General features: G+C 42.3%; 1 protein-coding gene across 2 annotated transcripts in view; it reads left to right on the top strand.

Moving 5' to 3' along the window:
* The window catches only part of AKAIN1 (A-kinase anchor inhibitor 1), a 54,805-nt gene that overhangs the window by 1,405 nt on the left and 29,654 nt on the right, over window positions 1-23,746 (top strand). The window lies entirely within an intron of this gene.

Raw genomic sequence — 23,746 nt, forward strand, 5'->3', positions numbered from 1 at the left:
CTCAGTCCCTTTGCAGCTGTCCATGGCTACAAGTTGGCGAAGGGTCAGATTTGTCTGTAGTTGATCGGTTTACCCGCGCGTGCGCATGGAGTGCGCCCCCCAGGAGTGAAGTCCTGGGGGTGGGTGTTGATGAGGGCAGCTGAGCCAGGGTGTGTGTCAATGAGGGCAGCTGAGCCAGGGTGCGTATCGATGAGGGCAGCTGAGCCAGGGTGCGATCGATGAGGGCAGCTGAGCCAGGGTGTGTATCGGTGAGGGCAACTGAGCGAGGGAGCAGTGGGAATGTGAGGTCGTTGTGAACGTCAAACGCCGTCTTGGGGTGAGGTGTACCTACAAAGTCTTTTCTCTCTCTCAAATTTTTGGGCTCTGTTTTCCTTAAAGACTCACAGGAAAACAGGAAGTGGGGAAGAGGAGACGGGCCTGGGACTCCGGAGCTTTGTCTTTAACTTGAAAGCTTGTTATGCATTTGCCCTGGTCATGGGTCTCAGGTGGAGAGGAAAGGCATAATGAATTTTTAAAAAGGAATAATTGAGTGTGGGCTTCAAAAAATGCAATTAGCAAAACTTGAGAAGAGCCAGCCCTCTCCGCCCCCCCCTCAGATGCCGGCTGGGGAGGCAGGAACTGCCAGCTCTGACGCTGACCATGGGCAGCGACCCTTAGAGGAATGAACGGCCTTAGAGCAACGCCTAAGAGGCCTTCCGGAGGCCGTTCCAAGTAACTCAAGGGAAGAAATTGGTTTATATAGTGAAGAACGTTAAATCAACACAGGCTCAGTGAAGTTGGAAAACAGCTGTTTGATGCATTTATAAAGCACTTAACGGCTTTCATGCGGTTATCTCATTTGATCTGATTACCCTGAGAGTTAAGGACTGACTATCATCTGTATTTTACCACCCCCAGGGCGGCTGATTCCAGATAACCTTGCCAGTCTCAGATGGAGTTACTCTGACCTCACATTCTGTGTCTTTCTCCCAGAGCATTTCCTCTTTCTTGTCTTGTCTTTCTTTCTTTGAGACAAAGTTTCAGTCTGTCTCCCTTAGCAGAGTACTGTCGCATCATAGCTCACAGCAACCTCCAACTCTTGGGCTCAAGCTATCCTCCTGCCTCAGCCTCTGGAGTAGTTGGGACTAAGGTGCCCCATCACAACGCCTAGCTATTTTTAGAGACCGGGTCTCACTCTTTAGCTCAGGCTGGTCTGGAACTCCAGAGCTCAAGGGATCCACCTGCCTCAGCCTCCCAGAGTGCTGGGGTTACAGATGTGAGCCAGAGTGTTTCTTCCTGACAAAATGTCTCATGGGCTTCAGGGGTGGCTGCTTTTCCGTCCAAGTCCAAATGTAGCTAGAGGCACAGCAAGTGCTTCCTCTTCCAAGGTGGGGGATGGGGTGTTGTTATTCAAGAATGAGGGTCGTTGGGTGATGTTAACTAGGTATTTCCTAAAAGAAAGGTTGTGGGTAAGCATAATGAACAATGTGACATTTCTGGAGTGGACTGACTTGGTTTAAACAGCCCACAATATGGATGGGACTTCGCCTGTCCATTTTATTTTTAAGTTTTGTATTAATATTTTTTCTTTTTGGAGAAAGGACCACTTATTCGTACCAGTTATGCCATTCATCAGAGATGGCATAAATGACCTGGATAGGACAGACACAGAAACGTGGGCAGAAGCATTCCTATTTTTTTTTTTAATTTTGAGATTATCTTGAAAAATCATGAGCATGTAGGACATCTAGAATGAGGAACTAAAATGTCATGTCAACTTACCTTCCCACCCGCAGATTATATTTTCTGATCCATGTAATAGTAGGCATTATTCTGAAAGAAAATTATAGCAATGAGTTGCTTTTGAACTCTGCCAGATTCTCGGCACTATAACCTCATTTCCAGCATATTGCTCTTCTAAATCTCTATAATCTGTGAATCCAGATGTTTTTACTAGCTAAGGGAAGTACTCTCCCACCACTTTCCTCCAAGCTAACTAACATCCAGGAAGGGGAGGAACAGAGTCATTAGCTAAGATCACTTTACAATTACTAAAAGTGTCTCATCCAAGCCAAGATGAATATAACAATAGATTAACAATGAACTATTCATACAACTGGGGCAGCGGGGACTGTACCCTTCAAAACACATTGTAGCTTTTTGGGTTTTTAGCCAGGGAAGCAAGAACTCTGATGGGATGCTCTGGCTCACATTTGTAACCCCAGCACTTTGAGAGGCTGAGGCAGGTGGATCCCTTGAGCTCAGGAGTTCCAGACCAGCCTGAGCTGGTCTTGCCTCAGCTGACCAGTCTGCCTTTGAATGGTTCTCCTGACCCTCTGCTGATGTTTAAGGCAAAGGTGAAAAGTGACAGATTCACAAAGCAAGTTTCAGTCCAGAAGTACGTGGAATGAGGGAGAATCAGAATGGGACTCTCTATATAACCCACGTTGAGATTCACTTTTATCATGGGCTATAAAATACCCTTGCATTTTCTTGTTTCAGTTAGTCTGTGGACTATAAGGAAGACGGCTTAGATTTGGCAGGATCTTTGGATGGTTTCTCCATTTGCACAGGACAGAAAATTCAATACTACACTTTTCCTCTTCTGTTAATTGACTTTGTCATTTAAGAAGGTTTAAATGTTGTACATGCTGGTTTTTAAACCTCTTAAAGCTAAGAGGGCATGACTACTAGTTTTTAAGGATTTGATTACTTGAAGCCCATCTCTCATTTCTTCTTTCCTCTAAAGGAGCTTAAAAAATGACGAACAGTTAAATGATGTATAAATGTATTAATTTATCTCTAAGTACCACATATACCTAAATAGAGGTTAAACTAAGCCGAGATATATGACTTAGGCTAAAGCCCAAAATGAGGACCCGTTACTTCTTTTTCTTAAATCTTTTTCCTTCCTCCTCCCATTCTGTCAAACTGAAGGTGGAACATTTCCAGAGTAATTTGAAAGATTTAGAAGCAGACTACGAGGGCCAAGGAAAGAGTGTGACCACAACCAATATAGAGAAATATGTTTGCCCCGTAATACTAAACCAACCAGGTTATTTAGTCTGTGGGTATAGCAAAATCTTCACTTAGGAGAAAAAAATATTAATAGTTCTGGAAGTAGATATCTGGACTTTCCATAGGATGCTCTTGGTTTGGTGGGGGGAACATCAGGTGTTCTTACCAATATACAGGCAATGTCCGCGTGGAAGAAGGAAGAAAGACCACAGGAGTTTCCTTATCCCTGGGCCATTCCTCATTTTCCCCCAGTGATTAGTATATAATTCAGGGATTAGGGTTTAAGGTCCCTTTCTTGTGGGATATACTTGACTTGTTTGGATTGCCTTAAAGTCAGATGCATGGTCAACAAAGAGATATTTCTTCTTTTGCATGTGAATTAGACAAGGTATGATAAAAGGATGTCATGGAGGAATAAAAATGGTATCATTGTAGCCAGTAAGACAGCTAGCCCCTTAATATCTAAGCTTAGTTTGAAGAATATTTAGCACCAATATTTCTAAAGGGAACCATCAAAAATAGGTAAGAGCATATTTATTGCAAGGTAGCTATAACTTATGTACTTATATAAACTTCTTAACTAATTACTGAGAGATTGATAAATAAATTATAGAGCAGACTGTCTTAATTTTGAGGTTTACCATCTGCCAACACAATAAAATCTCTTCTCTTGCATCGTCTTTTAAAAAACTTGAAAAAAATTTTCAGATTAATAGGAGGGTTAGAATGACTAGGTTACCTCATTTACTTTTGTTAGGTAAATTCAAATTGTAGTTGAGCCCTTCACCCTGGGGTGTACTGTGGAACTTTACATTGTGCTCATTAGCTGAGAACACACCAATTCCCTTCCTTCTCCCCTCTCCCCTTTTTCTCCTCCCCCTCACTTGAATTTAATTGTTTTTCTCTCCAGTGGGTGTGTAGTTGTTTTTTTAAACTTTTATTAATTGATCTTTTAAAAACACACTACTGTAAAACCGATGTTTGGGGCATCTGATTTTATGAATTTTAACACATGTATTGACTAGGAATACTGAATCTTTCTTCATAAGCTTATTTGCCATATATATATTTTTTGACAATGTGTCTATTCAAATCTTTTGTCCATTTTTTTGAGAGTGTGTTTGTCTTCTTAATGTTGAGTTTTGAGAGTGTTTTTATATATTCTGGATATGTTCTCTTGTCACATATGTGATTTGCAAATATTTTCTTCTAGGTTGGAGCTTGACTTTCCTTTCAATGATCTCACTTAACTCTCTTATTAGCTGTAGGTGTGGATTCCTTAGGATTTTTTATATAAGTGATCATGTCATGTTGTTTGCAATAAGGGTAGTTTTATTTCTTCTTTTTCAATTTTATGCCTGTTTGCACAGATGAGGGCTTCTGGTACCATATTAAATAGAAGAAATGAAAGTAGACATTCTTGTTTACAGTATTAGGGGAAAGCATTCATTCTTTCATCATTAAGTATGATATTAGCTGTAGTGTTGCGGGTGGGTGGGTAGATAATCCTTATTAAGGTAGGGTTGGCAAGTTCTTTTCTTTTCTTTTTTGAGACAGAGTTTCACTTTATCGCCCTCAGCAGAGTGCCATGGCGTCACACAGCAATCTCAAACTCCTGGGCTTAGGACGATTCTCCTGCCTCAGCCTCTGGGACTACAGGCACTGGCCATAACTCCCGGCTATTTTTTTGTTGCGATTTGGCCAGGACTGGGTTTGAACCCGCCACCTTTGGTATATGGGGCTGGCGCCCTATCCATGGAGCCACAGGTGCCACCCTCAAGTTCCTTTCTATTCCTAGTTTGCAGAGAGTTTTTTTTTTTTATCACCAATAGACATTTTTCTATTTCTAATAATATAATCATATCAATCACATCATTTCTTTCTTCTTCTTCTTTTTTTTTGGCAGAGTCTTACTCGTAATCCTGGGTAGAGTGATATGGCATCATAGCTCACAGCAACCTTAAAGTCCTGGGCTCAGTGATCCTCCTGCCTCAGTCTCCCAAGTAGCTGGGACTACAGGTGCCCACCATAACGCCCAGCTAGTTTTTCTATTTTTAGTAGAGATGGCATCTCACTCTTGCTCATGATGGTCTCCAACTCCTGAGCTCAAGCAATCCACCCACCTCTACCTCCCAGAGTGCTAGGATTACAGGCATGAGCCACCACGGTTGGCCTCAGTTTTCTTCTTTAGACTGTGAATATGATAGGTTACATTAATTTTCAATTGTGGAACTAGTCTTACATTCCTGAGATGACATTTATTTGGCCATTATGTATTATTCGCTATGTATACTGAAGGATTTGACTTGCCAATATCTTGTTGAGAATTTTTGTGTCAGGATTCATGAAGGACATTGGTCAATAAATTGCTTTTCCTACACCATATTTGTCTGGTTTGTATCATTGTAATGATAATCTCATAACTGAGATGGAAAGTTTTTCTTTCTTTTCAATTTTCTGGCATTGTAACAGTACTATGAGGTGGACCTTAAAATGGCAGAACCCTCATGAGTTGACTACTGCCATTCTCACTGGAGTGGGTTAGTTATCACAGGAATGGGTTCCTATAAAAGGATAAATTCAGGGCATTTCTCTCTCTATCTCATGCACTTACTTTTGTCTTCCACCTTCTCCCATGGGCTGACCCTTGCCAAATGCCAGCACTAGGCTCTTGAACTTCCAGCATCAGGATTTGTGAGCCTAATTAACCTTTTTTTTTATAAATTTCCCAGTCTGTGGTATTCTGTTATAGTAACATAAGATGAACTGAGACAGAAAATTCATACAGAGGAGTGGAGCTGTTGCTACAACAAATACCTGAAAATATGGAAGCAGCTTTGGAACTGGGTAATGGGTAGAGCCTGGAATAATTTGGAGAAACAGACTCTAAAGAGCCTAAATTGCTGAGAACAAAGCATTAAGGGAAATTCTGGTGAGGGCTCAGAAAGAAAGGTGGCCAGAAGGGAAATCCTGAGACTTCTTAGGGATTACTTAAGTGGTAATAACAAGAATGTTGGCAGAAATATGGGTGGTAAAGGAGAAGGTTTCAGATAGAAACCTGGACCAAGGTATTGGAAACTGGAGTAAAGGCTACCCTTGCTATAAAGTAGCAAAGACCTTGACTTTCTTCATGCAGGATTTAAGAGAGATGAACTAGGTTATCTGGCCTGGTTACTTTTCACTGCACGAACAGTGAGATCCAAAAGGAAAGGAATGGCTTAAAGGCAGCATTTATAATTAGAAGGGAAGCAGAGTGAAAAAAGTCAAACTCCTGGGCTCAGTGATCCTTCTTGCCGCAGCCTTCCAAGTAGCTGGGACTATAGGTGCCCACCACAATTCCCAGCTAGTTTATCTATTTTTAGTAGAGATGGTTTCTTGCTCTTGCTCAGGCTCATCTCGAACTCTTGAGCTCAAGCAATCCACCCACCTCTGCCTCCCAGAGTGCTAGGATTTGTGACCTGGACATGTAAAGAGTGAAAAAATATGTTAGAGAATGCTGAGGGTGTGGCTAAGTCACCATTTGTCAAAAAATAATGACTGTGAATAGAAGAGAATCAGGTGCTATTAAAAAAGACATAGGAGGAAGACTCTGAAGGCATTTCAAAGATCATTGAGGCTGCCCATCTCATTATAGGCCCAGGGCAGAATGACTTCAGGGGAAAGGTGTGAGGTGCTCTCCAGGGGGTTGGTGCCCAGAGCAGCCTCAGGTCTCTGCTCCCCACATGCCTGTGCAATGCCCACTTCAGCTGTGGCACAATTGGGCCCAGGTGTGCCTCCACTTCCTGCTCTAGAAGGTGTAAGCTGTAAGCCTTGGTGGCATCTGCAGGGTGTTAATTCTGCAAATACACATGGTGCTAATCCTGCAAAGCAAGACCTTTGGAAACATGGCTTTCTCTAGTTACATTTCAAAGGATATTGTGGATGGACTGGGTGCCCAGGCAGAAACTTGCCACAGAAGTGGAGCCTCCACAGAGAGTCTTCATTAAAGGGCAATGAATGCTTAGTGGAACCATAGAAGTGGGGCCACCCCTGAGACCGCAGAAGTGTGGAGGTACCAGGGTGCAGTGGCAGCCTGGGTGAGATGCAGGCAAGAGGCTCCAGTCTGAGATGGCTAACATGTGGGCTGAGCCAAGCAAAGCCCTGGAGGAGAGGATGCCTGAGGTCTGGGTCCATCTCCTGCCCTAGTGTGCCCAGGCTGCAGGACATGGGCACACAGGAGACTCTTCCAGCTTTAAGACTCAGTGCTGTTTTCCTGGTTCGGTTTGGGACTTAACTTGGGACCAATTGCTATTCTCTTCTTGCTTATTTCTGTCTCTGGGGATGGGAATGTCTACCCTTTGCCTGTCCCACCAGTATATTTTGGAAGTGGATAATTCGTTTTGCTTTTATAAACAGCTAAAGGAACTCTGCTTCAACATAAATGGCACCTCGTGTTGCACCTGTATCTGATTTAAATGAGACTTTAGATTTTGGATATTTGAGTTGATGCTGGAACAAGTTAAGACTTTTGGAGCTATTGGGGTGAAATGAATGTATTGTGCATTGTGAGATGGACATGAGTTTGGGGGGACTGGGCTGGAATGTTATGGTTTGAATGTCTGCTCCAAAACACATGTTGAAATTTAGTTGCCATTGTAACAGCATTAAGAGGTAGGACCTTGAAGAGGTGATAAGGTCACAGGGTTGAGATTCTGCCCTCATGAATAGATTAAGGCCTTTATGCAGGAATGGGTGAGTTATTGCAGGAATGGACTCCTGATGAGAGGATTCGCTTGACCCCATTTCTCTCTGTCTCATGAACTCACTTCCCCCTTTCCATCATGGGATGGTCTCTGCCAGATGCCAACACTGTGCACTTGGACTTCCCAGCAGGAGAACCATGAGCCAAAGACACTTGTAGTCTTTATAAATTACCAGATGGGGCTGTGTCATTCTGTTGTAGCATCAGAAGACAGACTAAGACATTCCCCCTTTGTACCTGATATTGGTAATTTTGTGTGTTTTATCTATTTTTCTTTTTCAATTTGGGTACAGCTGTATTGATTGTTAAAAATATTCTCAAAGAAACATCTTTTCGATTTCATTTTCTTTTTTATTTTATTTTTACATATACATGTGTTTTATTTTTACATATACATGTGTTTATTAGGTTTCCATTTTTTGCCTTCACAAAAAAAGAAACATCTTTTTGTTTTCATTTATTTATTGTTCTTCCTGTTTTCAATTTTACTGATTTCTGCTCTTTATTATCTTCTTCTTCTTGCTTTGACTTTATTTTGTTCTTTTTTTCTAGACTTAAGATAAAACTTATATTTTTATTTGAGATCATTCTTTTTACTAATATAACTGTTAGTTACATAGAACCTATAAATTTCTGTCCAAGCTTTGCTTTAGAGTATCCTAAAAAATTAATATATTTTCACTTTTATTCATTTCAAAACATTTTATAATTTCCCTTGAGACATCCCATGTGCATTATTAGAAGTGTGTTCGTTGGTGCCCAATTATTTGGGAATTCCCTAGATAGCTTTCTGGTATTGATTTCTTGCTGAATTCTATCATCATTAGAGAATAAACTATCTATAACATCAATTGTTTTGAATTTAGTAAGGTATATTTATCAGCTAGAATATGGTCTGTCTTAGTGAATTGTTCACATGCACTTGAAAATAATTTGGGGTTATTTGTTTAATTTATTTGGAGACAAGGTCTTCCTCTGTTGCCCAGGCTAGGATGCAGTGGCATCATCATAGCTCACCGCAACCTCAAACTCCTGAGCTCAAATGATCCTCCTGGCTCAGCCTCCTGAGTAGCTGAGACGAGAGTTTTTGCTGCCACACTCAGCTAATTTTTGTATTTTTTGTAGAGACGGGGTCTCACTGTTGTTCAGGCTGGTCTCCAACTCTTGGGGCTCAGGTAATTCTTCCAGCTCAGCCTCCCAAAGTTCTAGGATTATAGGTATGAGTCTTCATGGCTAAAACTTGTGTATATTCTGCTCTTTTTGGAATGCTATATAAATGTCATTTTGAAGGTACTGTTCATTTCTTCTGTATCCTTGTTGAATACCCAGCCTACCTGGTGTATTGATTACTAGGAAAGGAGTGCTAAAGCATCCAGCAGAATTTGTGGATTTTTCTATTAATCTTTTAGGTTTATCACTTTTTGTTTGATATATTTGAAGCTTTCATATTAGATGCATACATTTATACCTGAAGTGTGTCTTCTTGGTGAGTTCAAAAGTGTATTTTGACTTAATAAATCTAGCTTTATTTTGGTTAATGTTGGCATAATACAGTGGATCCACATTCTTTGTGAATTCCATTTTTCCACATTGCCTACTGCCTAAAGTTGACTAGTCACCCCCTAATCAGAGCAGCCCTCTTGCTGTCATGCTGGGGCATGTGCAGGGTGGCAAACGATTTGAGTCACCTGACCCACACGCTCCTGGGGGAGGTTGAACACACTCCCTTCATTTAGGCGCTTGTGCTTAGACACATCTCCTTGCTGTGCGTAATTAGCGTCACGTGTCTCACACGGTTGTGCTTTTTGTTGGTAAATTTGCTATTCAGGGGGCCCTTAACTGTAGTACCGAGGTGCATCCCAAGCACAAGAAGGCTGGGATGTGTGTTTTGGAGAAGATACGTGTGTTAGATAAGTGTGATTTAGAGATGAGGTATAGTGTTGTTGGTGAGTCCAAGGTTAATGAATCAATAGCATATATTAAACAAAATTTCTTTAAACAAGGTCATGTATTCATTACTCAACTGACAAAAATTTTGTGACAGCGGCTCATGGGAACCCATGGGAACACTGTATTTTTCCTAAGAGCAAATTCGTTTCCAACAACTTTGGATATAATAACATAATTACTGTGGGGTGGCGCCTGTGGCTTACAGGAGTAGGGCGCCGGCCCCATATACCGGAAGTGGTGGGTTCAAACCCAGCCTGGGCCAATAATAAATAAATAAATAAATAAATAAATAACATAATTACTGTGAATAATGAGGAGTGCTGTGCATCATTTTCCATTCTTTTAATTTTTTTATTCAGTCTTTTACTTTTAAACTCAAAGTGAGTTCTTGCTGAAATTTGCTCTTTAATCAAATGCAGAGTTTTATAGATGGTCTAAGTTAGCTGTTCACTGCCTCCATGTTTTTCTTCTATAATTACTATATACTATATAGTATATATAATTACTATATTCTCCATTATCAATTACAATTAAATTATATTTCATCATTTGAAACTTTTAACATTTTGAATTTTAAGAAGCATAGCTAATCAGAAAGATAAAAATGAAAATCACTCATGATATCACCCACAAGTAATCACTGTTAATCTTTTGTACATAACTTCCCAGCCTTTGTCTGAGTGAATATACTTCCTTTTTAAAAAACAAAAGGGTTATCCTGGCATGCATATTATTTTTATGTGATTGGTAATGTACTGTTTCTAACTTATCGTGCCACTGAGTTGTCTTACATGCAGTACATAGCATTTTTTTTTAAAAAGATATAGAGCACAAAGTATCTTTATTTCTATTTTTTCCCCAGATAATAAAAGTAAGGATTGGAATGCCTAACACATTTTAGGTTACAGAAACATGATTTTAAATTGGGTTCACTCATTTTCTATATACAATATAGCAATTAAATACATAGGAAGCAGCAATTTGCACACAAGGGTTAAAATGAAAAATGCATGTGCTCAACAGAGCTGGTCTCCTTTAGAGAGAATCTTCTGTCTATTAAGCGCCTCTTCTTGCAACTCAGTGTATGTAAGATGCTTTTCTCCCTGACCACAGAGAATTGGGCTTCCTGTATTCTTTCTCCACTCCCGGCTGCTCCTGTTAGTGATGGAGAGTAAACGAATAGACAGCCAGGACTGCCAGAAGATGGCCAGAGGGATAGAAGAACCAATCAATTTTACATAGTGCTTTTTAGTTTTCAAAGCATTTATACTAACTAAATGATACATGCAAGAGCTTTCTTGGGTTGAAAATAGAAGATCTTGGGCAAAGTATGGTCTCTCCTTCCCTATAAAATGGATGAGAATATTTCAGTTAGTCCACAGCAATTCAAATTTGAGGCCAAGTTGGTTGTTGCAGAAGCTTGAGTTTGAGGACAGGTAGGTCCGGGTTCAAACAACTCAGTTCTACCATTTTCACACTTAGGAGCATTGGGTAGATTATTCAGTCTTGTTGATTTGCTTGCTTATAAAATGAACATCATTGGGCAGTTCATCATTGGGCAGAACATCCACATATTGGAGGTGGCAGGTTCAAACCCAGCCCTGGCCAAAAAAAAAAAAAATAATAAATAAATAAATAAATAAATACATAAAATAAAATAAAATAAAATGAACATCATGGTATCTATTTTCCAGAGTCATAATGACCCACAGTAGGTGAAACCAAAGGTACCACTGATGTTATTGTTGTTTTAAAGAGGAATGACTGGCTGGGCACAGCGGCTCATGCCTGTAATCCTAGCACTCTGTAAGGCTGAGGCAGGTGGATCTCCTGAGCTTAGGAGTTTGAGATCAGCCTGAGCAAGAATGAGATTCCATCTCTACTAAAAGTAGGAAAATTAGTCTGGTGGTGTGGTGGGTGCCTATAGTTCCAGCTACTCAGGAGCCTGAGGTAGGAGGATGGCTTGAACCCAAGAATTTGAGGTTGTTGTGAACTGTAAGGCCACAGCACTCTACTCAGGGCAGGGCAACAGAGAGAGAGTAATAATTGTTATTTTATATACATTTGCATCTGTATGATCTCAAGATTGGACCCTCAGTTGTGGGGAGTTGTACAGTTGATTCTTTCTGTGGAAAAAGACCGACTTACCAGATCACTGCGTTACCTGGGCACAGGTTATGAACCTTTAAAGCAGAAGGTTCTGAGGAGCTGAACTGATGATAAAGCAGATGTGTGAGTGCATCCTGAGATGAATACATTATGAATCAAGGAAAGTTGCTGTTTAAAGGCTAGCAGCTGTATGCTTGAAAGCAGATGGCCATCTTGCTGATCTGAATAATTCTGATCTCATCTAAATTTTAAAAAGTGCATACGATTAGGTATGAGGATGAATGCGTTAAGAATCCCCAGCTGCCTTAAATGATTTTCTGGTAAGGGCACAATGCATTATGTTCTTAATATTTAGCTATTCTGTTAGAGTAAATTTATACTGCGAGGTCTGAAGAACTATGTGACATGTGGTTTTATGTCATAGCTACAAATATACACCCTTAGGGACCGTGGTAGTCGCTTTCGGTCATACGTGAATGCTCTTAGAAACAAAGCCATAAACTTTCTTAGTGAACCAACCACACAGTCACTAGCCAGGAATTAAGACAGGAGCTGGATTTTTCTTTCAAAAACACCAATTTGCTGTGTGACTTGGATAAGTCAGTGTACCTCCTGTACCTCTCTTTCAGTCATGTTCTAAATAATCATCCCCAGGCACGTTAGAGGTTAGCATCTTAGTTCTCTGTAAAGACTTTTACTGGGAAGAGAAGATGAGTGTAAGGAAAGTCAAGGGAGCTTACATTTGTAGGAGACCTACTATGGGCCAGACATGTTACACATATTTATTTTTTCAGCAAGGAAAGCAAATCACAAACTAGAACTATCTTTCCTTATCTTGTGGCTAAAAGGCTGCTCCATATTCCCAGTAGTCACAGTGGGTCTGTTTGCTGAAATAAACAGACACAAGTAAGATGCCTTCTCCTAATGCCTTTGAGAAAATTGCACTTTTTTCAACATGAGAGAGGTTGTGCTTCTGATGCTGAGGAATACTCAAACCACAAATGTAATGTTTCTGTTCTGGACAGGTACGGTGAGTCTGTTTGGTATTCAGATTGGAGGCCTCAGTGGAATGCACATCTTGTGTTGCCTGACAGAAGTTGTTAGTTTTTATCTCCGCGGAATTTGTTTCTAACATTCTTGTGCTCGTATTTCTGCCTTTCCATTTTATTTTTACATTTTTGTGGGAATAAAAAATGAAATTTTGTGTTTATCTCAGTACCGATAAATGAGATTTTAATCACCTCCTAACCAAGGAATTTAGCATGACGTTCTCTGTTGCCTTAATTGCAATCTGACTCATGCTTCAGAATAGATTATTACACCACATGATCAGGCCATGCTATACAAATCAATACATAATAGTTATTTTATTCTAAAAATAACTTACATCAAGAAGGAGAACCTTTAAAGCTTCACTTATCTTACCATTCTTTGTTGTGCCGCCAGGGGAATGCGGGTTGAGTGAAGCTGTTGGCCACTAGAATCCATCTAAGTAAAAGGAATAAGTAGGACAACTCCTTCACCCCCCTACCTTAGACAGAGGCAGATCTCAGTGAATCTCTCAGTCACGTGCTCCAGGCCTGGGAAAAGAGAAAATAGCTACCTTGGTGGGAATGGAGCTGGAGACATCAGGAAAGGCCATAAATAGGTGGGCAAGATGGGCAATAAAACTTTAGATAATTTTATTCATTCATTCATTTACCAAACATTCCCTGGCCATCTTCTATGAATGGTGACTCTGTTAGTAGGCAGTACACTTTAATACACTAACGCTGGGATCCCCACCCCCTAGGCCAAGGTGCCAGTCTGTGAGGGCCGCACGGCAGGAGGTGAGTGGCTACCTGTATTTACAGCAGCTCCCCATCCCTGGCATCGCCACCTGAGCTCCTCGTCCTGTCAGAGGCAGCATTAGATTTTCACAGGAATGAGAACCCTCCTGTAAACTGCACATGTGACGGGTCTAGGTTATACTCCTCATGAGAATCTAATGCCTGAAGATGTAATGCTCTTGAATTGTTCCCAAACCATCCCACTCCCTCATTCCCTCAACCCCAGTTCATGGAAAAATTGTAAAATTGTCTTTAATGGAACTGGTCCCTGATGACAAAAAGGTTGGAACTGCTTCACTAAAGCGTCAGAGTTCTGTGATCGAAGGGGGATGAACAGGAGTGGGCATCAGTTCTGCAGGGGAGGAAATGACTGTCTTGGCTGGCCTCCTTCCTCCTGGGAAGCCTGCTCTGGGCGTGGTTAACTGGGCCCCAGGAGAGAGCTGGGCCACACACAGGGCCCTGCTTGTGAGTGGTAGAGTGTGGGATGCAGACAGAGGGGTTACTGAGGGTGAAAGAGAGAGGCTTTTTGTCATGTTCTCTTAAGCCCTTAAATGCACTGTGTAAGGAAATGGTTTCTAGTTCCTTTAAATGACAATACAAATACTCAAAAGAAGATGGTGTTACAGTCCTGAGAGGAGACTTTCTAAGGGGAGCAGGTGTGTTTAGTCTTGGCCCTGACACTAGCCCCTGATGTTTACCTTCTGCTTGAGGTCATCACCCTTTCATGACCACCAGGGAAGGACCAGGGTTTGCTAGGCTCCCTTTAAAATGGTACCCTGAGCATAGGCAGACATGTCTCTCTTTCCCTTAGTTTCTATGCGCATAACTGAGGTAGACTTTTATTAAGCATTACGTAAAGCCCAAAGAAAATTAGCACGCAAATACCTTAAAAGGGCCAGGATTTGTTGACTCCTCAGTCTCTGTGCCAGCTCCCCCAGTACTGTCTGTGATTTGCCTCAGGGGTTATCAGTGCTGGCTGCACATTAAAATCATCTGGGAAGCTCTGGGTCTGACCTAGGCTGGTAAAATAAAAATCTCTCAGGACAGTACTCAGCATAGGTATTTTTTAAAAGCTCTGCAAACAACTGATTTTGCAGGTGGGTTGAGAAGCACAGCTGTAACTTGGAGGCCAGCACAATTGCAGGAGACCTACTGTGTGGCCCCTTCACACTTCAGCTCCTTGTGCAGCTCCTCCATGCACGAACAAGGGCTGGGTTCATGTTGTGTGAGTGAGCGAACAAATGGTCGTCTTTCTTTTCACCTCGTGGGCTTCCCATTGAAGTCAAAACCAAGACAACTCTGCCATCCACATCCTTTCCGCCCAGGCCCTACCCTGGCTTGGGGAACGGCCCTTCCCATCATTGGCAGCCCTCTGTAGGATCATTCCTCTTTTGATACCAGGAGTGGTCCTGTTCCACTCTTTCCTGGTGAAATCTCAGTCATTCAGTGACCACAGCATGCAGGCAACCAGGGTCGCACACATCGATTAGCAGGAGGGGCTGCACATCCATAGACAGATTGGCCACACCAGGGTCGAGCTTGGGGACAAAGCAGAGCCAGCTCAGTCCTCCAATATCGGGGCAGAAAGCAGGAGCACAAAGCCACCCAGAGGGACACCAGCTGTGGCTTTGCACTGAGGACCTCAGGGACAATGTCATTCTTGCCTGGTGTTTGCTGACAAGCAGACTCGGAGAGTCACAGCTGAGGAAGGAGGAAGGCAAATCCTACCACTGTATGCTCGGGGATCCTCCAGCAGCATCGACTCTGTCCTTTCTCCACGGACGTCCTTTGGTGTTCCCTCAGATAGTGATCTGGGTCACATGGAGAAACAGGATCGTGGTCTTAGTTTCACACTTCTGAAGGGCATATCATTGCAAATGTCAAACTCAGAAGAAAAGAATCGAGGTCAGTAGAATATTAAATCAATTTTCTCTTAGGCTCAAGGCTTCCATTTTTGCTATATGGCATAACTGAGAAGTGATTTATATAAAATAAAAACAGCATATTCATTATTTCTAGAGTATTTCTACAATGTGTGGGTCTGGAAATAAATAGTTAATGCAAATTAATATGCTAAGTGACTTACTTTGTTTTGGGAATCCTGGGATTGAATTGCCTAAATATTTATTTGTCATTATAAAAAGTGATTTTATACATTTTTCTAAGTATGATAAAATAGAAAATACAGTATACATACAAGTTTTTTCATCTCTTTCATAAAATATACTTCAAAGTCAATATACAAAACATGATGCATAGGAAAACATTACTTGGCTTGGAATTAGAAATGTATTTGTTTATTCATTTACTTATTTATTTTAGAGACAGGGTCTCACTGTTGCCTAGGCTAGAGTGCAGCGGCATGATCGTAGTTCACTGTAACCTCAAATTCTGAGCTCAAGCAATCCTCCTACCTCAGCCCTCTGACTAGCTGGGATTACAGCCATGTTCCCCCCTGCTCGGCTAAGTTTTCTTCTTACTTTCTGTAGAGTTGGGGTCTCACTGTGTTATCCAGGCTGGTCAAACTTCTGGTCTAAAGCGATCCTCTTGCCTCAGCCTCTCAAGTAGCCGGGACTACAGGCACTTGCCTGGCTAGTTTTTCTATTTTCATTAGAGACAGGGTCTCACTCTTGCTCAAGCTGGTCTCAAACTCCTGAGCTCAGGTGATCCACCTATCTCGGCTTCCCAGAGTGCTAGGATTACAGGTATGAGCCTGTAATGCTGGCCTCTTTTATTATTTTAAATAAATTGTTTTGTTTTCTTTTTCTTAAAATTGATTTGCCTGAGCAACTGCCTGCAATTTCTATCTAACCTCCACTTTTCATGATTTTCCCTTTGTATGGAAGATATGTGGATACATATTTGTGAAATATGTCTCATCCTTCTCTAACCTCACACTGTTGTGAGGTGGAAACACCTGTGGGCACAAACGATTCGGGAAAGGATCGTAAGTCTCAGTATCTTACCAGAGCACTTGAATCCCACAGAGTTCATGGGATTAAAATGCTCGGCTTCTGAAGCATTTTCTGTTTGAGATCTGTCACTAAAGCAGACTCACACCGTCTGGGGCAGAAGTGATTTTGTCCACCCGCCACTTTTAAATGAGGGGCGCTCCTGGCGAGGCTGCCTACGTGATTTATAGGGTCCAGTATAAACTGGAAATGAGGGTTCTTTGTTCAAAAAGCAGGGCAAAATGCCATTAAACCTACTAAAGTATAAAGCTCTTTTATTTCTTCTCTTTTTCTCCTTTTCTCTCTCTTTCCCCTTATCACAGTGTTTTTAATTTGCTATTTTATGTTTTAATAAGAAAAATTAGAAGTAAAAATCGTTAACATGATCTTATCATTTATCTTAATAGTGTGTAGTACTGGTTTTCTTTCTTTCTTTCTTTTTTTTTTTTTTTTGTTGAGACAAATTCTCACTTTGTCGCCCTAGGTAGAGTGCCATGGACTCATAGGTCACAGCAACCTCATTCTCTCAGGCTCAAGCAATCCTCCTGCCTCAGCCTCCAGAGTATCTAGGACTATAGGCACCCATCACAACTTGGGGCTAGCTTTTCTGTTTTTTGTAGAGACGGGGTCTTGCTCTTGCTCAGGCTGGTCTTGAACTCCTGAGCTCAGGTGGTCCACACACCTCAGCCTCCCAGCGTGCTGGGATTCCAGGTGTGAGCCATCGTGCCCAGCCACAGTCCTGGTTTTCAATGCAAATATAACTCACATGGAATCAAGAAAACTGTACAATTTGAGTTCATAGCTTGCCCATGCATGTATTTCTTACTGGAACAGTGGAAATGCTCACGCACCCACTGAATTGTTTCATTTCACTTCTTGGCACGCGCCTATTCTACCAACACGCTGTACCTTCTGCTCAAGGATGAGTCAGGAGGAACGGAGAGGAAAAGGGAGAGATGGGACGCCCCATCTTTCACTTTCCTTCGCTGTCATTGTTTTTAGTGGAGTTGCTGGCAAAATGCATGTAGGTAATAAGAGCAAGAAAGAATATCATACCGCCCTTGGCTGTTTATGTGTCTTAGGATGCAATTATCTATTTTTTTTTGGCCGGGGACAGGCTTGAACTCGCCACCTGTGGTATACGGGGCTGAAGCTCTACTCCTTTGAGCCAGAGGCACCGCCCTTATCTTTTTCTGGGTTCTAAGCAAGTTACAGTTCCAACAGAAAGCTTGGGCTTCTGCCCGCCCCAACCCCCTGAGTTAGTTCCAGTGCTCACACCCTCACCTTGTATTTGAGGCTTCAGGTCTTGCTGAACCATCATACAACACGGGGCCGCTGGAAGTCTGTGCTCAATGAGCATCGCTACGTTTGCGTGTAGATGGAAATAGGGTGAGGAGGAACAATGTAGTCCATCATGTAAGTATGACCTCCATTGTCACATTGACGTTCACTCGCAAAACACATTAAGATTATTAAGAATTTCAGGATGACAACAGGAACATTAAACCAAGCACTGAGTCCTTCTGAGTGTGGAGCCCTGTGTGACTACACTATCACCTGCACAGGAAGCTGGCCCTGGCTCCTGCCATCTGATAGAGGCTAGGGATACTCCAGACCCCTACAGTACACGGGACAGTGCCCCACATCAGACACTGCAGGAAAGGTTAGTATCCTGTCTCTGCAGGGCATGTGAGGTCAGCGCACAAGGCCACTTCTCTCCTCTGGAGTAGAATTGTTCCCAGAGTGGGGTCTGCTCTGTGTTCCTCAATGTCATGGTCACGCCGTTCGAGACAGCCACTTTCTGCTTTTTGAGGGCTGTTTACTCTGCAAAGCCAGGCATCTCCTTTGTTCTCAGTTTGCTGTTGAGGCCAGACAAGGTGGCCCAGCTTTCCAAAATGGACCTTGACTGCTCCTGCCTGTTCTCAGTGGACCTCAGATCCCTATAGCACTGTCCCCTTGAAAGGAATCCCACGGCCACTGCCTTTCCCTTCCGGTGGGACATGGGGAAATACAGCCTTCCAGAGGTTGGACCTCGAGGGAAGTGGTCCTCATGACTGTCCTACCCAGGTGGACCATCTTCAACCTCATAGTCCACCACACTATTGCAACTTCCTGGCATGATTGAAAGTTGTTTTTGAGACAGAATCTCACTCTATTCCCCTGGGGGTGTGCAGTGGTGTCACAGCTCACGACAACCTCAAACTCTTGGGCTCAGGTGATCCCCTTGCCTCAGTCTTCCTTGTAGCTGTGATTACAGGCGCCAGCCATCATACTCAGGTAGTTTTTCTATTTTTAGTAGAGACCGGGTCTTGCTTTTGCTCAGGCTGATCTCAAACGTCTCAACTTAAGCAGTCCACCTGCCTGAGCCTCCCAGAGTGTTAGGATTACCAGCGCGAGCCACCAGGCCTGGCTGGTTTGAAAGTTTTAACAGAGGATGTTCATGGCTTAGGTGGCTAGGAAACCCAGGACCGGGGCAAAGAGCAGGTGTGGAATGAAAGTGGGGCAGTGTGGGGGAGGGCTGTGAGGCAAGGGCTCAGTATCTTCCTTAGATTTTTGTCATCCTGTGCGCCAGAAGGAGTGCCAGGATGGGCGAGCAAAGATCCCAGCCAGCCCAGTTAATTCCCCACCTGCATTTTGGGCTGCAATTCCATTTCTCAGTCTCCAACCACGCACAGCAGATGGCAGAGGGGGGAGTGATGCTGAAGAAGGCCCAGGCCAGAGAAGTGTTTTTGTAGCATTTAGTGCTGCTGACACCGGCCGTGCAGTAAAGAGTTTAGGGGTCACCAGCCCTATGATATTTCCATATGCCTCAAAGTCAAAGTTATTCTTTGAACCTTATATGTGAATTCTCAGCATCTGAAACAGCTTCATTTATGTTAATCATTTATAAGGCAAACATTTTGTGCCAGACCTCTAGCACTAAAAACAGGACACCCTGCCCTCAGGGGGCTTAGTGCCTTTAGCCACAGGGCCAAGAAGAACTCCACCCTGCCACTTGTCTTGACTGTGTTTCCTCCTTTGGGGCAACCACATCATTTTATTCTGAGTAGAATATAATAAACCCAGCCCCTCGTTTCTGTTTTGGCTCCCAGTGGAGATGCCAGCTGCCCCTGCAGGGTCTTTACGTCACTGATGACTGTTCTTTCTGGACATGGGGAAATTGTCAGTTTCTTGAATCAATAATTTGGAAAAAAACCCATAAATTTGGAAAGCTATAAATTATAACACAACATACATAGAAAATACCAATAATAACCCATGGCTCGATATTTTTAAAGTTTTTTTTTTTTTTCTTTTTTTTTGTAGAGACAGAGTCTCACTTTATGGCCCTTGGTATAGTGCCGTGGCCTCACACAGCTCACAGCAACCTCCAACTCCCGGGCTTAAGCGATTCTCTTGCCTCAGCCTCCCAATTAGCTGGGACTACAGGACACCTGTCACAACGCCCGGCTATTTTTTGGTTGCAGTTTGGCCGGGGCCGGGTTTGAACCCGCTACCCTCGGTACATGGGGCCGGCACCTTACCGACTGAGCCACAGGTGCCGCCTGATATTTTAAAAGTTTTAATTCTACACCAAGCTTTCAGCAATTGTGTTCATTTAGTACCCAGGACGTTTGCATGTGTCCTACAGCTGTGTGATGGTCAGTGAAGGCATGTTTTCTTCTGGGAAAGGGTCTGACCTTTAGTTAGTAATTAGGATGGCTTACTAAACTCTTTACTTTTTACATTATATTAATGATCAAATAATATTTAACTACTTGAGGAATGAAATACTTCCCAGGCATGGTAACTCAGATGTTTAGATAAAACTTTTCACCCTACCATTTATCTCACATCAAAATATCTACTTTTTCTTTAAACTTCGAAACAAAAAGTATGTAACTTAGATACCACATCTATTTTCTTCCATTGTAACTCTTTTCCTCATTGGCAGGGCTTGATCTTCAGGTTTAAAATGTCCCTTAGAAGGACTATTGTAAACATGAAATAATTGACTCAGGCTCCTTAGAAATTGCTCCTCCCAGCAGTAAAATTGCAATTTCTTATACTTTTGCTAAGTATACATGGAAGAGGCCAAGAAATAAACTCTATTCTGGTACAGGGCTTTTTCTTTTTCTAAAATATTGTTATCAATCATCTTAGCCTTTGGTAACATCATTTCTTGGGGAAAAATACATGTAATTACATCAACATTATGTTAAAAATATATATCTTAAATACTTTTGTTAGATAGGCTGCACTTGGAAAAGCACAAGGAATAACAGAGCTGTGCACCAGCAACTAATCAGACTTTCAGTAATTACTTTTTAAGTGGAAGTGTAGCACAGAGTTTGAGAGTCTGGTCTGTGGTCTGTTTGCCTCAGTTTCCTTATGTGTAAAATGAAGATAGAATATCACCAGCCTTGTTCTAGCTACCCACTATGGCATAACACAACGCCACAAAACTCAGCGGCTTAACCACAGGGCACCATTCACTTTGGTCGTGAATCTTCGATTTGGAAGGTGGGTCTGGGAGGGACAGCTTGACTGTGCTTCCCTTGGCATCAGCTGGGGTGACTTGAATGCTGGAGGCTGAAATCATCTGAAGCAGGGGTCCTCAAACTTTTAAAACAGGGGGTCAGTTCACTGTCCCTCAGACCATTGGCCGGCCGGACTATAGTTAAAAAAAAAAACAAAAAACTATGAACAAATTCCTATGCACACTGCACATATCTTATTTTGAAGTAAAAAAACAAAACGGGAACAAATACAATCACACCGCCTCGTGTGGCCCACGGTCTGCAGTTTGAGGGCCCCGAGAGGTTTGTTGGCTCCTGACTGGTGGTTGGCACTGATTGTCAGCCACATCTATGTACATTCGCATAGCACATTACTAGTCACTGTCACCTAAGCCAACCTTGTGCAAGGCTTTGCAGGTGGTGAGAAACGTTATGGAACATGAGACTTTAGGAGCAGAAACATATTTAAAAGATTCAAAAGGAAACAGATGCTCACATGTTTTTATGAACTCTGGTTTGGAGCTACTCAAGCTGCTTACTGTGATGAACATTCTTGCAACCTTAAATCATGGCCTGTCAGCTTCCAAGGAAACAGTTTCAAACACCATATTGAGCAACAGTGAAATAAGAACTAAGTCAGGTTCTGACTTTCTTTTTTTCTCCACGTTGTGCAGACTGTCATATCTGAAATTGATTTTTATCAACACATTTTGTCTTTTCTGTATGTTTCTCATTGAGGCGTGGTTTAAAGATGGTTCTTATTCTGTGAAGTATGTGGAAATATCATGGTGGCTCTGAGAATTGGATTGTCTGCTTTTGGACAAAAAAATGATGCCTTGTTCTGTGAAATAGCACTGGTTGCTGGTCTGTGTCCTTGTGTCGGGGAGGAGAGAGAGGGAGAGGGAGCATTGCGGAACCATTTTGTGTGTCTCCTGGGCAAAATGAGAGGCGAAAAGTTGACAATTCACTTGTGTCCAGTCAAATGTATTAATTCAGAAAAATTAAAACTCTAGCATTTTATCATGCCAACACAGAAACCCCCCCCAATCATAAGACTTAAGCATCTTAATTGCTACCACTCGTCAGTAATATAATAATAAACTGAACGGGAGGAAGGGTTCTACATAGACGACAATGTGACATTTCAGGCATTTATAATTGGATATCTAGTTCAGGGAACTTTCTCACTAATGGATGTTCATAATCTTTCTGGTTAATGTCTACATTTTAATTATGTTGCTAAAAATCAAACAGTTTAAAAGTCATGAAAATAATAGTTTCCCACAAGCATTGCATAGCACATTTTAGAACGTTGACTATCAGAAGCGTTTTCCTTTCTTGACAAGGAAGATTGAACCCAAACATGTCAAGTGACATGCTGAAGTCCCTTGGTGGGTGGGTGGTGGGGCTGGCTGCAGATCCAGACCTTCAGACCCAACAGGACAGTGTGGGTCCCACCATAATGGGGACTGTGACCTGCTTTCCACTGGTGTCAATGGCAAAGGCCACTTGGAGAACTGTGTGAAGGACCCGGAGGTTACAGCCACACCTACTTTTTTTTTCCTTTTATTAAGTCATATACACATAGATCATGAATACATTTATGCTTTTGTGGGGTACAACCCACTTTTAATAAGCAACATGCTGGGCCACTAGTGTCTGCCTTAGAGAGAGTGGGGGTGTAGGAGGTCTGCTGTATTACCCCTTCCTTTTACTTTGAGACAAAAGGTTCTAGGCATTCCTTACTTCTCTGTGAAGGAGTTCCTGCAAGCCATGTTGGGTGAGTGGCTGAAGGTCCTTGTCACAGGCAGCCCCCAGATTACAAACAAGATGGGTTCTGTAGGTTTGTTCTGAAGCTGTACTTGTACGTGAGTTGGAACAGGTACATTTACCTGTAATAGCTTCCATTTGTAAGTGTGACATAAGTCAGATGTGTGTAACACGGGGGCTGCCTGTCCCTGATTTTAGGAGAGCACATGAAGGTAGAGCGATGCTCAGATGTGATTCCTGAACATCCTGACTTTGCAAACTCTCGGCTGTACTCTGCCTGGAAACTGAGTGTGGCACAAGAACGCCCTTATTCTCATACTGCTTTTGTGGGCTTGAAGCCAGAGAGGAGGTGCGTGCAGGGCCAGTGACTGCTTCCTTGCCACTGCCACACCTGACTCATCATTTCCTGCCACCTCCGAAGTTTTGACAGGCAGACCTTGCCACTCCGCAAGAGGCAACCTGGGATCCGGCCAGCAGCTGACGGACCATTTCATCTGCTTTATTAGCTACCAAGTAAAGTCCTGGATGATATCTGCCCTCCACAAGCAGAACTCACAGGTTGAAACTTTCCAATAGAATGTTTTTCTGGTTCATCTTTCTCTTTTAATTTCTCTTGTACCAATCCATATTTCCTCGGTTAGGTTTTATGTTCTACAACCTATTTGGCCGGCAGATTGGCGTCAACGTAAGAGGGATGCCAGCTGTGTACGGCAGGACATGAATGATGGGTTGAAATCATTCAATTAATGGTCCAGAACAGAGGAAAAATTTCACAGAGGGAAGTATTACTTACAAATTTTATCATCAGACATAATTGAATAAAAATTAGTGGCTCGTACTCCCAACTCTTCAATAGTGATTAAAAAAACTCAGTGATGTGACAATTTCCCTTACCCATCA

Source organism: Nycticebus coucang, chromosome 19, assembly GCF_027406575.1.
Source record: "Nycticebus coucang isolate mNycCou1 chromosome 19, mNycCou1.pri, whole genome shotgun sequence".
NCBI classification, from domain to species: domain Eukaryota; kingdom Metazoa; phylum Chordata; class Mammalia; order Primates; family Lorisidae; genus Nycticebus; species Nycticebus coucang.